General features: G+C 34.1%; 1 pseudogene; it reads left to right on the forward strand.

Annotated features, from left to right (window-relative positions):
* Positions 1-15,607, forward strand: part of LOC107180365 — a 35,213-nt pseudogene extending 19,606 nt beyond the window's left edge.
* The last annotated feature ends 956 nt before the right edge of the window (positions 15,608-16,563 follow it).

Below are 16,563 nucleotides of genomic sequence, written 5' to 3' on the forward strand. Positions count from 1 at the left end.
AAGGAAAAGTTGGAACTCTTGGCCTACATGATTTCAAGCCACAGATATCAAGATAGTTTGGTATTAGTGAGTGAGTAGACATAAAGATCAATGGAATATAATATAGAATTGAGAAATAAGGTCAAATGATTTTCTACAAAGGTAACAAGATAATTCAATGGTAAAAGGAAATGCTATTTGTTTTCCTCCAATATCTACTGATCCTTGGTTGGTGGTACATACTTATGAATGAAGGAGCATGTTGATTGGCATGAGTAACTTGTCTCCTGCACTTGTAATATTCTAGCTCTCCAACAGACCTCCCTCTAAATGAGGAGATGAATGCTGTCTCTGTGTTATCTAAGTTGAGCATGCTTATACAAGAACATGGGGGAAGCAGACAGGCAAGCTATAGACCAATATCTATGAGTCCTAAAACAAAGAGAACTTCACTCGGGGTGGGCATGGAGAGCAATTTTAACTGTTTCCCTGATGACAAGATGTCCTTTCACTTCTACCTCTCTGTCTGACCAAAGCATTCACTCTAAATGTTCTCTTCAGACACATTAATTCATTTAGGGAGAACTCCAAGGGATAGGAGTGCAGACACACAAGCAATCTTTTAAGTTGATAATTCAACCATACACAACATTTGCCTTTGTGTGTGTTGACTCTTAGCTTGTAATATCCCTGGACTTGTTTCTCCGCAACAGTTTTCCCATTTGTTTTGGGCTATGTGTGGGTTCGGCTTTTGGTTTTGTCCAGCAAAGCCAGGACAGCAGAAAGGATTGCCCAAGACTTTACAAGTCAAGAGAGGTGAGAGGGAGGCTAAGGGAAATCTCTCCGAGTTGCTCTCAAGCGTCCATATTTATTAGGCATACATTATAGGGAAAACATTGTGCAATATGTCAGTGACTATGTGCCAGAAAGAACTTACAGAAAGTATAGAAAGCTTGCAAAAAAAACCAAGACTACAAAAGAGCAGATGCCAAAGCAGGGTAGAGAACAGGATAAGATATTCCACAGATAACATGGTCTAAGGAATTCATGAGCACAGGCAGGACCAAATGCCTAAATACACATTAGCTAGATACTGGTCAGCTATTTTCAGCATGGTGAGAAAGCGATGTAATGCATTCCCTATAATCTCCTTAACCAGGACATAGCTATTTGATTTCCCACACTTTTTCTCTTCTCTTGTTTCTCTGAGATCCCAATGCCATCTGCTTTCTTATTTTCAGTAATTCCTACAAATATCTTGATTTTATTTTTTCTTTTACACCAGACTGTGATAGGTTATTTTTTTAAAATAAATTTTCTGTAAGTTTAAAGATTTTAGGTTAGGAGGGATGCACACATATCAGCTCAGACTACCATTATCACTTGATACAATAATTTAATGAGTAATTTTCAAGGTTTATAAGATGTAGTGGAATGTGTACTTTCCTAACATTATTAGGCATAAAAACAAATGAATGTATATTTTGTACAAATTGTCACAAAAAAACAAATGAGACATACTGAGCATGGAATTTTATAACACATATAAATACATTTTAAACATTCACGCTCTTTAAATATAAGTATTAATATACACTTTAAATATTCCTTCATTGGAATCTATGCAAAAAGGAAAAAAAAACAGACCCTGAGCAAGGCTATTTATTCAAGCATTTTTATGAATGCAAAAAAAAAGAAAAAACAACAACACATACATCCAAGGTATCTAGCATAAGAACAATAATTAAATAATGTGTGGCACATCTACACGTTAAAATAGTAGACAGAAATAAAAATTTAAAAATTAGAAATAGTTATGTGAGAATCTTCATAATATAACTGACAAAAATATGAAATGTTACACAGTACGTGTCAGTTTTTTCATATATTTAATTATGTATACAAACTCTTAAAGGACCTGAAGGAAATACATTAAAATGTAACTGGTGCCTAGTTGTTGAATTACTTTAACTTAATGACTGGATATTATTGTCTTCTATAAAACTTAAAAAAATTATTTTCCAAGTTTCTAACATTAGCACATATTATTATAATCAGAAAAAAAAAAAGCATGAAAAAATCCCCCTTTAAAAGGTGAGTTTATTTTTAAAAGATTTTTAATAATTGGCCAAACAAATCCATTCTCCAAGCTTCCAGTTAATCAAAGTCTGTGCTCTATTTATTGTTTTAGTTATAATGAAAGCCATTCAGTCCCTCATGGCCAAAATTTTATTTTCAAAGTAATTTCTGGTTCATTCTATTTTGCCATGATGATGCTTATTATTACCTCTGCATAGGGACTCCTTCAAAATTTTTTTCATGCTATTGCAAAGGATGAATACAAAGAAACTCCACAAATGGAGATTAACAATAACTGAGACCTCTGCATAAAATAATTTTACACCCTAGTTTTTACTAATGAGCTTTTGAACACTTAAAACGGAAGGCCTTAGAATTGCAGTCCTTTGTGGCTTCTCCTGTCTGTCATGAATGATTAAGTGCCTTATTAAGACAATTAAATTTGAACCTCTAACTAATCATTTTTTCTGTGACACAATATCTTATTAGACATCCCCCAAACCCTGTGGGGCTTTTTTTCTTCAAAGTTTCAACTAAACTATAATAATGAAAATCAAGAAGCCATGGTAATTAATTATCAGGCACCAGCTCATTTGAAGCACCATCTCTTTCCTTCTTCCTCCCACCCTCTCTCTCTCTCTCTCTAATGTCAGAATCTGAATGTAGACAAAGAGCTGTAGTAAGAACTTAATTTTCTCTGCTTTTAAGATGATTAAATTAAACTTGATATTATTTCTGGATAAAGAAAATCCCTCCTCATCCATGTCTTGTCTCTGGCTAACTTCCTGTCTAAGGGACCTCAGAGTAAATGTCATTCCCAGGAGAAGTTTTCATAAGCTCCAATTTGTTATCACAATCACACTGACATAGTCATTTTTTTATGTGAAAAATGATGGTCTTCCTCAAACTGTTGGTTCTATGAAACAAGGAACCCTACTTACTTTGCATCCCATTGAACTTCTAGTACCTAGCTCAGTGTCTGACACATGGCAAGTGCATAATAAAAATGCTATGAATGGGTTAATCATAATTCATCATTTTCATCTTATCACAGTTTAGTCAAATATGGGGAAACTTATTTTAAAAATTTTATTCAATCTTTAGCTTTTGGAGTTTTTAAAAAATTTATTTAATTCTATATGCAAGACAGAGTAACATAATTGGAAAAGCACTGGATTAGTGTTTAGAGGCATATCTGCATGTGCTTGTTGTCACTTCTTAGTCACATGATTTTGGCTAGTCATTTAAACTTTCTGAGCCAAAATTTCCTAAGCTACAAATTGAAAATAATACTTCCCTGCATGTTTCACACAGTTATTGAAAGGATCAAGAGAGAATTAATTTGAAATTACCAGCTCTAAAATACTAAGACTGTCCTTCTAATAGTTATTATATATGGAGTCTCTTTATTTTTATTCATTATCTCTCAACATATGTACAAAAAAATTCTTTCAGGTGAAAATTAAAACCATTATAGTAGCCTATTATAGCCCACTTCATTATTACATCACTGAATAAACCACTAATCTATAATCTAGATAAAAGAATTGATTACAACAAAACCATAATATGACATAGAGTTTAGACTAAATTTTGAGCAATGCTTCCCAAGCCAGAACAAGAAGTTCCATTGTGCTTTTATATGGAGAAGTTTCGAAGGATAGCAAAACTGAGCCTTACTATAAAAAAAGTGTTCTCTCTCTTTCTTTTCTCCTAACCTCTTACCCCTCTCTCTTATCTCAGAGATTTCAGAATTAAACTTATAGTGGTAAAATCATCAAGTATGAGTTCTGGCCATCATAGAGATAACCTACAACTAACATCATACTCATAATGAAATGTTCTTCTAAGATCAGGAACAATAAAAGGGTGCCCACTCTAAGCACTCCTATTCAGCATAGTACTGGAAGTAATAGCCAGAACAATCAAGCAAAAAAAAAAAAAAAAACAAATAAAAGTCTCCCAAATCAAAAAGGAAGGAGTAAAACTGTCTTTCTATGCAGATTATATGATCTTCTACAGAGAAACCGTTAAAGACTCCATCAGAAAACTGTTAGAACTAATAAACAAATTCAGTAAAGTTGCAGGACACAAAATCAACATACAAATATCAGTTGCATATCCATACACTAAAAATGAACTATCTGAAAAATAAATCAGGAAAACATTCCCATTTACAATAGCATCAAACAGAATAAAATAGGAATAAATTTAATGAAAAAGATGAAAGATCTATACACTGCAAACTATAAGATACTGATGAAAGCAACTGAAAAAGACATAAATAAAGGGAAAGATATCTTTTGTTCATTGATCAGAGATATTAGTATTATTTAAATGACCATACTGCTGAAAGCCATTTATAGGTTCAATAAAGTCCCTATCACAATTCCAAGCAGTTTTTACAGAATAACAAAAAAAATCCCAAAATTTGTATGGAACCACAAAAGACCTTGAATAGCCAAAATAATCTTGAGAAAGGAAAAAGAAAACTGGAGTCATCATATATCCTGATTTCAAATTATACTACAAAGCTACATTAATCAAAACAGTATGGGTATTGGCATAAAAACATAGACCAATAAAATAGAATTAAGAGTCTAGAAACAAATCCACACATATATGGTCAACTAATTTTTGATCAGGGTACCAAGAGCATTTAATGGGGAAAAGATAAGCTCTTCAAAAAATGATGTTGGGGAGGAGGAGCCAAGATGGCAGAACAGCATGGAAGTTTTTTTGTGTCTCACATCCATGAAATACAGCCAGATCAACACTAAACCATCCTACAAACCTAGAAAACTGATTTGAGGATTAATGCAACAATCTGCACAACCTGAACCACAGAACTCAGTAGGAATTCACCCCAAAAGAAATAGCAGGAAAAAAACAACAGCCAGGGATTTAACCAACACAGATACAAGCAAGATGTCCAAACCAGAATTTAGAATCATGATAATAAGAATACTAGCTGGAGTCAAAAATAGATTAGAACCCCTTTCTGCAGAGATAAAAGAAGTAAAAGCTAGTCAGGATGAAACAAAAACTGTTGGAACTGAGCTGCAATCTTGAATGGATGCCACAACAGCAAGAATGGATGAGGCAGAGCAGAGAATCAGCGATATAGAGAACAAATTTACGGAGAATAATGAAGCAGGAAAAAAGAGGGAGACTAAGGCAAAAGAGCATGATTTAAGAATTAGAGAAATCACTGACTCATTAAAAAGGAACAACATCAGAATCACAGGGGTCCCAGAAGATGAAGAGAGAGAAAAAGGAGTAGAGGGTTATATGAACAAATCATAGTGGAAAACATTCCTAACCTGGGAAAAGACACAGACATCAAAATCCAGGAAGCACAGAGGATTCCCATTAGATTCAACAGAAACTGACCATCAACAAAGCATATCATAGTCAAATTCACAAATACTCAGGCAAGGAATCATGAAAGCAGCAAGGGGAAAAACTCCTTAACCTACAAGGGAAGACAGATCAGGTTTGTAGCAGACCTATCCACAGAAACTTGGCAGGCCAGTAATGAGTGGCAGGATACATTCAATGTGCTTAATCAGACAAATATGCAGCTAAGAATTCTTTACACAGCAAGGCTGTCGTTCAAAATAGAAGGAGAGATAAAAAATTTCCCAGACAAATAAAACTTAAAGGAGTTTGTGACCACTAAACAAGCCCTGAAAGAAATTTTAAGGGGGACTCTCTGAGGGGAGAAAAGATGAAAATATACATACATACATACATACATACCAAAAGCAACAAAGATTAGAAAGGACCAGAGAACACCACCAGAAACTCCAACTCTACAAGCAACATAATGGCAATAAATTAATATCTTTCAGTCCTCACTGTAAATGTCAATGGACTAAATGCTCCAATCAAAAGACATAGGGTAACAGATAAGAAAACAAGATGCATCTATATATAGTTTAAAGAGACCTACTTTGGACCTAAAGACACCTTCAGATTGAAAGTAAGGGGATGGAGAACTATCCATCATGCTAATGGTCAACAAAAGAAAGCCAGAGTAGCCATACTTATATAAGACGATCTAGATTATAAAATAAAGACTGTAACAAGAGATGAAGAAGGGCATTATATCATAATTAAGGGGTATATCCACCAAGAAGACCTAACAATTGTAAACATTTATGCTCCAAATGTGAGAGCACCCAAACATATAAATTAATTAATCACAAACATAAAAAACTCACTGATAATAATGACATTAGAGTAGCAGACTTCAACACCCCACTTAAAACAATGGACACATCGTCTAATCAGAAAATCAACAAGGAAACAATGGCTTTGAATGACACACTGGAGATGGACTTAACATATATTCAGAACATTTCATCCTAAAGCAGCAGAATACACATTCTTCTCCAGTGAACATGGAATGTTCTCCAGAATAGACCACATACTGGGACACAAATCAGCCCTCAACAAGTACAAAAGGATCAAGATCATACCACACATATTTCAAACCACAACACTATGAAACTCGAAATAAATCACAAGAAAAAACTTGGAAAGGTAGCAAACACTTGGAGACTAAAGAACATCCTACTAAAGAATGAATGCGCTAACAAGGAAGTTAAAGAGGAAATTAAAAAGTACATGGAAGCCAATTAAAATGATAACACCACAGCCCAAAACCTCTGGGATGCAATAAAGGCAGTCATAAGAGGAAAGTATATAGCAATCCAGGCCTTCCTAAAGAAGGAAGAAAGGTCTCAGATACACAACCCAACCTTACACCTTAAAGAGCTGGAAAAAGACAGCAAATAAAACCCAAAAACAGAAGAAGACAGGAAATAATAAAGGTTAGAGAAGAAATTAATGCTATCAAAACCAAAAAGACCCAAAAAAAATAGTAGAACAGATCAATGAAACCAGAAGCTGGTTCTCTGAAAGAATTAACAAAATTGATAAACTACTAACCAGTTTGATCAAAAGGAAAAAGGAAAGGACACAAATAAATAAAAACAAGAATGTAAGAGGAGAGACCACAACCAACACGGCAGAAATAAAAATGATAATAAGAGAATATTATGAGCAAATATATGTCAATAAAATGGGCAATCTGGAAGAAATGGACAAATTCCTAGAAACATATAAACCATCAAAACTGAAACAGGAAGAAATAGAAAATTTTAACAGACCCATAACCAGTAAAGAAATCGAATTAGTAATCAAAAATCTCCCAAAAAACAAGAGTCCAAAGCCAGATGGCTTTCCAGGGGAATTCTACCAAACATTTAAAGAAGAGTTAACACCTATTCTCTTGAAGGTGTTCCAAAAAATACAAATGGAAGGAAAAGTTCCAAACTCTTTCTATGAAGCCAGCATTATTCAAAACCAAAGATCCCACTAAAAAGGAGAGTGATAGACCAATTTCCCTGATGAACATGGATGCAAAAATCCTTAACAAGATACTAGCCAACCGATTCAACAATACATTTAAAAAATTATTCACCAGGACCAAGTGGGATTTATAACTGGGATGCAGGGCTGGTTCAATATCCACAAAACAATTAACGTGATTCATCACATCAATAAAAGAAAGGACAACAACCATATAATCCTCTCAATAGATGCAGAGAAAGCATTTGACAAAATGCAGTATCCTTTCTTGATAAAAACCCTCAAGAAAGTAAGGATAGAAGGATCATACCTAGAGATCACAAAAGCCATATATGGAACACAACCCAACCTTACACCATACATGGGTCGTTCGACCCAATGCTAATATCATCCTTAATGGGGAAAAATGGAGAGCTTTCTCCCTAAGATCCGGAACAAGACAGGGCTTGGCTCTTGTCCTGTTATTCAACATAGTATTGGAAGTCTTAGCTTCAGCAATCAGACAACACAAAGAAATGAAAGGCATCCAAATCATCCAGGAGGAGGTCAAACTTTCACTCTTCGCAGATGACATGATACTCTATATGGAAAACCCAAAAGATTCCACCAAAAAACTACTAGAACTGATTCATGAATTCAGCAAAGTTGCAGGATATAAAATCAATGCAGAGAAATTGGTTGCATTCCTATACACCAACAATGAAGCAAGAGAAAGAGAAATCAAGGAATGGATCCCATTTACAATTGCACCAAAAGCCATAAAATACCTAGGAATAAACTTAACCAGAGGTGAAAAATCTATACACTGAAAACTGTAGAAAGCTTATGAAAGAAACTGAAGAAGACACACACAAAAAAAATGGAGAAAGATTCCATGCTCTTGGATAGGAAGAAGAAATGTTGTTAAAATGTCAATACTACCCAATGCAATCTACATATTCAATGCAATATCTATCAAAATATCACCAGCATTCTTCACAGAGCTAGAACAAGCAATCCTAAAATTTGTATGGAACCAGAAAAGACCCCAAATAGCCAAAGCAATCTTGAAAAAGGAAACCAAAGCAGGAGGCATCACAATCCCAGACTTCAAGCTGTATTACAAAGTGTAAACATCAAGACAGTATGGTACTGAAACAAAACCAGACCCTCAGATCAATGGAACAGAATAGAAAACCCAGAAATGGACCCATAAACGTATGGCCAACTAATCTTTGACAAAGCAGGAAAGAATATCCAGTGGAATAACAACAGTCTCTTCAGCAAGTGGTGCTGGGAAAACTGGACAGTGACATGCAGAAAAAAATGAACCTGGACCACTTTCTTACACCATACACAAAAATAAACTCAAATAGAGGACAGGAAGCCATAAAATCTTGAGGAAAAAGCAGGTAAAAACCTCTTTGATCTTGGCCACAGCAAGTTCTTACTCAACACGTCTCCAGAAGCAAGGGAAACAAAAGCAAAATTGCACTATTGGGACGTCATCAAAATAAAAAGCTTCTGCACAGTGAAGGAAACAATCAGCAAAACTAAAAGGCAACTGACAGAATGGGAGCAGATATTTGCAAATGACATATTAGATAAAGGGTCAGTATCCAAAATCTATGAAGAACTTATTAAACTCAACACCCAAAAAACAAATAATCCAGTGAAGAAATGGGCAAAGATATAAATAGACACTTCTCCAAAGAAGACATCCAACATAGGAAAAAAATGCTTGACATCACTCATCATTAGGGAAATACAAATGAAAACCACAATGATATACCAGGTTACACCTGTCAGAATGGCTAACGTTAACAAAGCAGGTAACAACAGATGTTGGCAAGGATACAGAGAAAGATGATCTCTTTTTCACTGCTGGTGGGAATGCAAACTAGTGCAGCCACTCTGGAAAACAATATGGAGGTTCCTCAAAAAATTAAAAATAGAACTACCTATGGCCCAGAAATTGTGCTACTAGGTATTTATCCAAGGGATACAGGTATGCTGTTTCTAAGGGCCACATGCACCCCAGTGTTTATAACAGCACTGTCAACAATAGCCAAAGTATAGAAAGAGCCCAAATGTCCATAGATGGATGAATGGATAAACAAGATGTGGTGTGTATGCATATATATATATATATATATATATATATATATATATATATACACACACACACATATATATACACACACACATATATATGTATATATATATATATATATACATATATATATATATACATATATATATATGTATATATATATATATAATGGAGTACTACTCAGCAACCTAAAAGAATGAAATCTTGCCATTTGCAACTACATGGATGGAACCAGAGGCTATCATGCTAAGTGAAATTAGTCAGAGAAAGACAAATATATGACTTCACTCATACGAGGATTTCAAGACACTTAACAGATGAACAGAAGAGAAGGGAAACAAAAATAATATAAACACAAGGAGGGGGAAAAACATGAGACTCTTAAATATAGAGAACAAACAGAGGGTTACTGGAAGGATTGTTGGAAGGGGGATGGGCTAAATGGGTAAGGGGCATTAAGGAATCTACTCCTAGAATCATTGTTGCACTATTTGCTAACTAACTTGAATATAAATTTTAAAAATTTTTTTAAAAATGACAAAGCCAGGGCGGGGGAAAAAAAGTGATGTTTGAAAAATTAGATATTCACATGCAAAAAGGAAAACTATATCTTTATCTTACACCAATCGCAAAAAATAACTCAAAATAGATTAAAGACTTAAGTGTACGACCTGAAACCATAAAACTCCTAGAAGAAAATGTAGAAGAAAATCTCCTTGACATTGTTCTTGGTCACGAAGTATTGGATAAGACAGCAAAAGCACAAGCAACAAAAGCAGAAATAAATAAGAGGGATTACATCAAACTAAAAAGTTTCTGAACAGCGAAAGAACCATCAAAAAAAATGAAAAGGAAATCTATAGAATGAGGGGAAATATTTTTAAATCATATATCCAATAAAGGGGTAATATCCAATAAATAAATAAAAACTCTTACAACTCAATTGCAAAATCATAATAATAAGCTCAACTAAAACCAGGAAAATTATCTAAACATTTTTCTTTTTTTTTCTTTTTTTAATTGAAGTATATTTCACATACAATGTTATATTAGTTTCAGGGGAACAACATAGTTAATTGAATAATTCTATACATTACATTATATTCATCATAAGAGTTACCACCCGTCACCATACAACATTATTACAATATTATTGATTATATTCCCTATGTTGTACTTCCATTTCTGTAACTTTTTATTTTATAACCAGAAGTTTGTACCTCTTAATCCCCTTCACTTATTTCACCCATCCCCCCAATCCCTTCTGGAAATCACCAGTTTGTTCTCTGTATATATGATTCTGTTTCCGCTTTGTTTTGCTTTTAGATTGCACATATGAATGAAATCACATGATATATATCTTTCCCTGACTTAATTCATTTAGCATAATACCCTTTAGGTCTATCCATGTTTTCACAAATGGAAAAATCTCTATCTTTTTTTCTTACAGCTGAGTGATATTCCTATTCGTGTGTGTGTGCGCGCGTGTGTGCGCATGTGCTACATCTTCTTTATTTACTACTCATCTATCGATAGATATTTACGTTGCTTCCATAACTTGTCTACTGTAATAAGACTGCAATAAATATAAGGATGCATATATCTTTTCAAATTAGTGTTTTCACTTACTTTGGGTAAATACCCACAGTAGAATTACTGGATTGTATGGTATTTCTATTTAATTTTTTCAGGAAACTCTATAATGTTTTCCACAGTGGTTGCATCAATTTACCAACAGTTTATCAACCCACCAATTGGCGCACCAATTTCCAAAAATAGTGTACAAGGATTTCCTTTTTTCCACATCTTCACCAACACTTGTTATTTCTTGTCTTTTTGATACTAGTAATTCTGACAGGTATAAGGTAGAATCTCACTGTGGTTTTGATTTGCATTGTCCTGTAAAAGATATTGATCATCTTTTCATGTGGCTTCTTTGGAAAAATGTCTATTTAGGTCCTCTGTCCATTTTTAATTGGAATATTTGTGGGGGTTTTTTTTGGTATTTTGTTGTATGTGTTCTTTATATAATTTGGACATTAACACTTTATTGGATATATCATTTGAAAATATCTTCTCTCATTCAGTAGGTTCTAGTTTTTCATGTTGCTGATGGTTTCCTTCACTGTACAAAAGTTTTATTTTATTTTCATGGGTCCCAATAGTTTGTTTTTGTTTTTGTTTCATTTTATTGAGGACACATATCTAGAAAAATAGTGGTAAGTTTGATGTCTAAGGGATTGTCTATGTTTTCTTTTAGGAGTTTTATGGTTTCAGGTCTCACATTTAGGTCTTTAATCCACTTTGAGTTTTGTTTGTGTGTATGGTATAAGAAAGTAGTCCAGTTTCATTCTTCAGTATGTAGCTGTCCAGTTTCCCCAACACTCTTTTTTGAATAAACTGCTTTTTCCCATTTTATATTTTTGCCTCATTTATTATAGATTAATTGACTATACAAGTAGGGGTATTTTGGGAGTCCTCTCTCCTATTCTACTGATCTATGTGTCTATTTTTTGCTAGTACCATAGTATTTTAATTACTATAGCTTTGTAATATATATTGAAATCTCAGATTGTGGTATCTCCAGCTCTGTTCTTTATTTTCAAAATTGCTTTGGCTGCTGGAGGTCTTTTGTGGTTTCATATAAATTATTTGTTCCAGTTCTGTGAAAAATTGGCATTTTGATAGGTATTGCATTGAATTTGTAGATTGCTTAGGGAACAATTTACATGCTTTCTATTTCATTTTCTTCTCTGACTGCTGAGGCTAGGATTTCCAGCAAGAGTAGATGTTCTTGTCTGGTTTCTGATATTAGAGAAAAAGCTCTCTTTTCACCATTGAGTATGATGTTATTAGCTTTGGGTTTTTGATATATGGCTTTAATCATGCTGAGGTATGTACCCTCAAACCACTTTGTTGAGAGTTTTAATCATGAACAGATGTTGAATTTTGTCAACTGCTTTTTCTGTATCTATTGAGATGATCATGGCTTTTATCCTTCATTTTGTTAATGTGATGTATCATGTTGATTGATTTGTGGACTGAACTATCCTTGCACCCTTGGAATAAATTCCACTTTATCATGGTGAATGATCTTTTTAATGTATTGCTCAAATCAGTTTTTTAATATGTTGTTGAGTATTGTTGCATCCATATTCATCAGAGATGTTGGCCTGTATTTTTTTTTGTAAAATGAATTTGTAAAATTTCATTTTTTGTAAAATGAATTTGGAAGCTGTTCTTCCTTTTCTGTTTTTTGGAATAGTTTGAAAAGAATAGGTATTAACTCTTCTTTAAATGTTTGGTAGAATTCACTGTGAAGCCATCTGCTCCAGGACTTTTGTTTGTTGGCAGTTTTTTTGATTACTGATTCAATTTTGTCATTAGCAATCATTCTGTTCAGATTTTCTATTTCTTATTTCTTGGTTCAGTTTTGGGAGATTTTATATTTCTAGAAATATATAGATTTCTTTGAGGTTGTCCAATTTGTTGGTATATAATTTCTCATAGTAGTCTCTTATAAACCTGGTATTTCAGTGGTGTCAGTTTTTACTTCTCTTTCATTTCTAAGGTTATTTGAGTCCTCTTTTTTCTTGATGAGTCTGGATAAAGGTTATCAATTTTGTATCTTTTCAAAGAAGCAGCTCATGGTTTCATTGATCTTTTCTATTGTTTTATAAGTGTCTATTTCATCTATTTATGCTCTGATCCTTATTTCCTTCCTTCTACTAACTTTGGGCTTTATTTGTTCTTCTTTTTCTAGTTCCTTTAGGTGTAAAGTTAGATTATTTATCTGAGATTTTTGTTTCTTGATGTATTGCTATAAGTTTCCCTCATAGACTGCTTTTGCTGTGTCCCAAAGATTTTGGACCATTGTGTTTACATTTTCATTATCTCCATGTATGTTTTTTTCTCTTGATTTATTCATTAACCCAGTGGGTGTTTAGTAGCATATTTTTCAGCCTTCACCATGTTTTTGTTTCTCTAGTTTTTCTTGTGTTTGCTTTCTAACTTCATGCAATTATGGTCCAGAAAGATACTTGATAAGATTCCAGTTTTCTTACATTTACTAAGACTTCTTTTGTGGCCTAACTTGTGATTGATCCTGGAGAATGTTCCATGTGTGCTTGGAAAGAATTTATATTCTGTTATTCTTAGATGGAATGTTCTGCATACATCTGTTAAGTCCATATGGTCTAATGTATCATTCGAAGCCACTGTTTCCTTATTTATTTTTGTCTAGATTGTCTATCCATTGATGTAAGTGGGTTGTTAAAATCACCTACTATTCTGTCAATTTCTCCCTTTATGTCTGTTAATATTTTCTTTATGTATTTAAGTACTCCTCTGTTGGGTGCATAGATATTTACAATTGCTACATCTTCTTATTGAATTGATCCCTTTATCATTATGTAATGCCCTTATTTGTCTCTTGCTATAGTCTTTGTTTTAAAGTATATTTTGTCTGATACAAGTATTACTACCTCAGTTTTTTTTTAACTTTCATTTGCATGGAATATCTTTTTCCATCCCTTCACTTTCAGTCTGCATGTCTCTTTAAGTCTGAAGTGAGTCTCTTGAAGGCAGCATAAAGATGGGTCTTTTTTTTTTACTCCATTCAGTCATCTATGTCTTTTGATTGGAGCATTTAAATGATTTATATCAAAAGTAATTGTTAATAGGAGCACCTGGGTGGCTCAGTTGGTTAGGCGACTGACTTTGGCTCAGGTCATGATCTCATGGTTTGTGAGTTCGAGACCCACATTGGGCTCTGCGCTGACAGCTCAGAGCCTGGAGCCTGCTTCAGATTCTGTGTCCCCCCCCCCCCGCCCCTCCCCTGCTCATGGTCTGTGTCTCTCTGTCTCTCAATAATAAATAAACATTAAACAATTTTAAAAAAAAGAAGTAATTGTTAATAGGTATGTACTTGTTATTTTGTTAATTGTTTTCTGGTTGTTTTTGTAGTTCTCTGTTTCTTTCTTCTTCTCTTGCCTTTTTCCCTTGTGATTGATGACTTTCTTTAGTGTTATGCTTTGATTTCTTTCTCTTTATTTTTTATTCATCTGTTATGTTTTTGGTTTGTGATTACCATGAGGTTCATATATAATATCCTAGATATATAGCAGTCTATATGAAGTTGATGGTTGCTTAAGTTTGATCACATTGTAAAAGAACGACATCTTTACTGCCAACCTCCATATTTTATGTATCTGTCATATTTTACAACATTTTATTTTGTGAATTTCTTAACTAATTTTTTAGATATAATTGATTTAACTATGTTCATCTTTTAACCTTTAAACTTTTTTTATAAGTGATTAATTTACTACCTGTACTGTTTGTTTTTACTCATGTATTGTTTTTCCTTTCAAAATTTTCTTCTATTCAAAATTTTCTTCTAATTATAACTCTTTCTTTATCACTTAAGGAAGTTTCTTTAACATTTTTTGTAAGGCTGGTTTAATGGTGATGACTTTCTTTGGATTTTCTGTCTGGGAAACTCCAGCTCTCCTTCAATTCCAAATGATAACCTTACCAGATAGAATGTTCTTGGCTGTACTTTTTTTTCCTTTCAGCACTTTAAATATATCATGTCACTCCCTTCTGGCCTGCAAAGTTTCTGCTGGAAAATCAGCTGATAGTTTTATGGGGTTTCCCTTGTACATAACTAGTTGTTTCTCTCTTGATTCTTTTAAGATTTTCTCTTTTTTTTTCTGACATTTTGTCTTTATTGTTAATCTTTGACATTTTAACTGTTCTGTGTCTTGGTGTGGGCCTTCTTAGGTTCATCTTGTTTGGGATTCTCTGTGCTTTCTGAACTCAGATGTCTGCTTCCTTCCTCAGGTTAGAGAAGTTTTTAGCTATTATTTCTTCAAATAAGTTTTCCACCCCTTTCTCTCTCTCTTCTCCTTCTGAGACCCCCTATAATATAAATGTTAGCATGCTTGATGTTTTCCCAGAGATATCTTAACCTATCCTAATTCTGTTTTAATTCTTTTTTTCTTTTCGTGGTTCAGATTGAAATCTTTCCACTATCCTGTCTTCCAGATTGCTGATCCAGTCTTCTGCATCTTCTAATCTGTGGTTGATTTTCTCTAGTGTATTTTCATTTCAGTTATTGTATTCTTCAACTCTGCTTGGCTCTTTTTTATATTTTCTATATCCTTGTTCAAGTTCTCATTGAGTACATCTAGTATTCTCTCAAGTCAAGTGAGTATCTTTATGATCATTACTTTGAAGTCTTTATTAAGTAGGTTGCTTATCTCTGTTTCATTTAGTTCTTTTCCCTGAGGTGTTATCTTGCATATGTACATATACATATATTTATATTTATATATACATATGTATTTATATACTATAATATATTCAAAGAGGTTTCTAATTGCTTTTAGAGTGGGAATAATTGTATAGAAGGAAAATACTATAGGATTGGATAGTTTATTAACAACATTTTTAAAAATTTAAATGGTTTGAAGGAATTTAACCCAATCTTACAATAAAAGGGACAACTGGAGCTGAAGTGGGTGCATGCCTGAAGTGTTACAGGATCCTCTGTGCCTTTGTCTCCTTGGTGAGATGTCTGGAGCTATAGTGGGCTCTGACCAGGGGTGTCCTAGTATATGCCACACTGGTGCCACTTAGTGGTGCCTCCTTCAGAGGGATGTCTGGGGCTGGCAGGTCAAGGGGCCCAGAGCTTACTGGGCTGGCTAGGTTGCCCAGATGGTACTCCCATCTGCACTGTCAAGGTACAGGGGGAACATAAACAGTGGCACTCAGCAGCCTCTCTGAACTCACACTAACTCTAGTCCTTCAGTATCATCCCTCCCCCCCACCGTAGCATACAGCATCAGGAGTGGGGTTCCTATCATTACTGTGTCTCTATCTCTCTGCCATTCTCTATGTGGCCCCTCTATCCTTTATTGTTTAGAATCTGTTCATTCAGCCCTCAGTTCTTTTTTTCAGGAGTAATTGTTCTATATGTAGGTGTAGATTTGGTATATTTGTGGAAGAGGTGAGTTCAGGGTCTTCCTATG

The sequence above is a fragment of the Panthera tigris genome, chromosome B2 (assembly GCF_018350195.1).
Source record: "Panthera tigris isolate Pti1 chromosome B2, P.tigris_Pti1_mat1.1, whole genome shotgun sequence".
Lineage (NCBI taxonomy): Eukaryota > Metazoa > Chordata > Mammalia > Carnivora > Felidae > Panthera > Panthera tigris.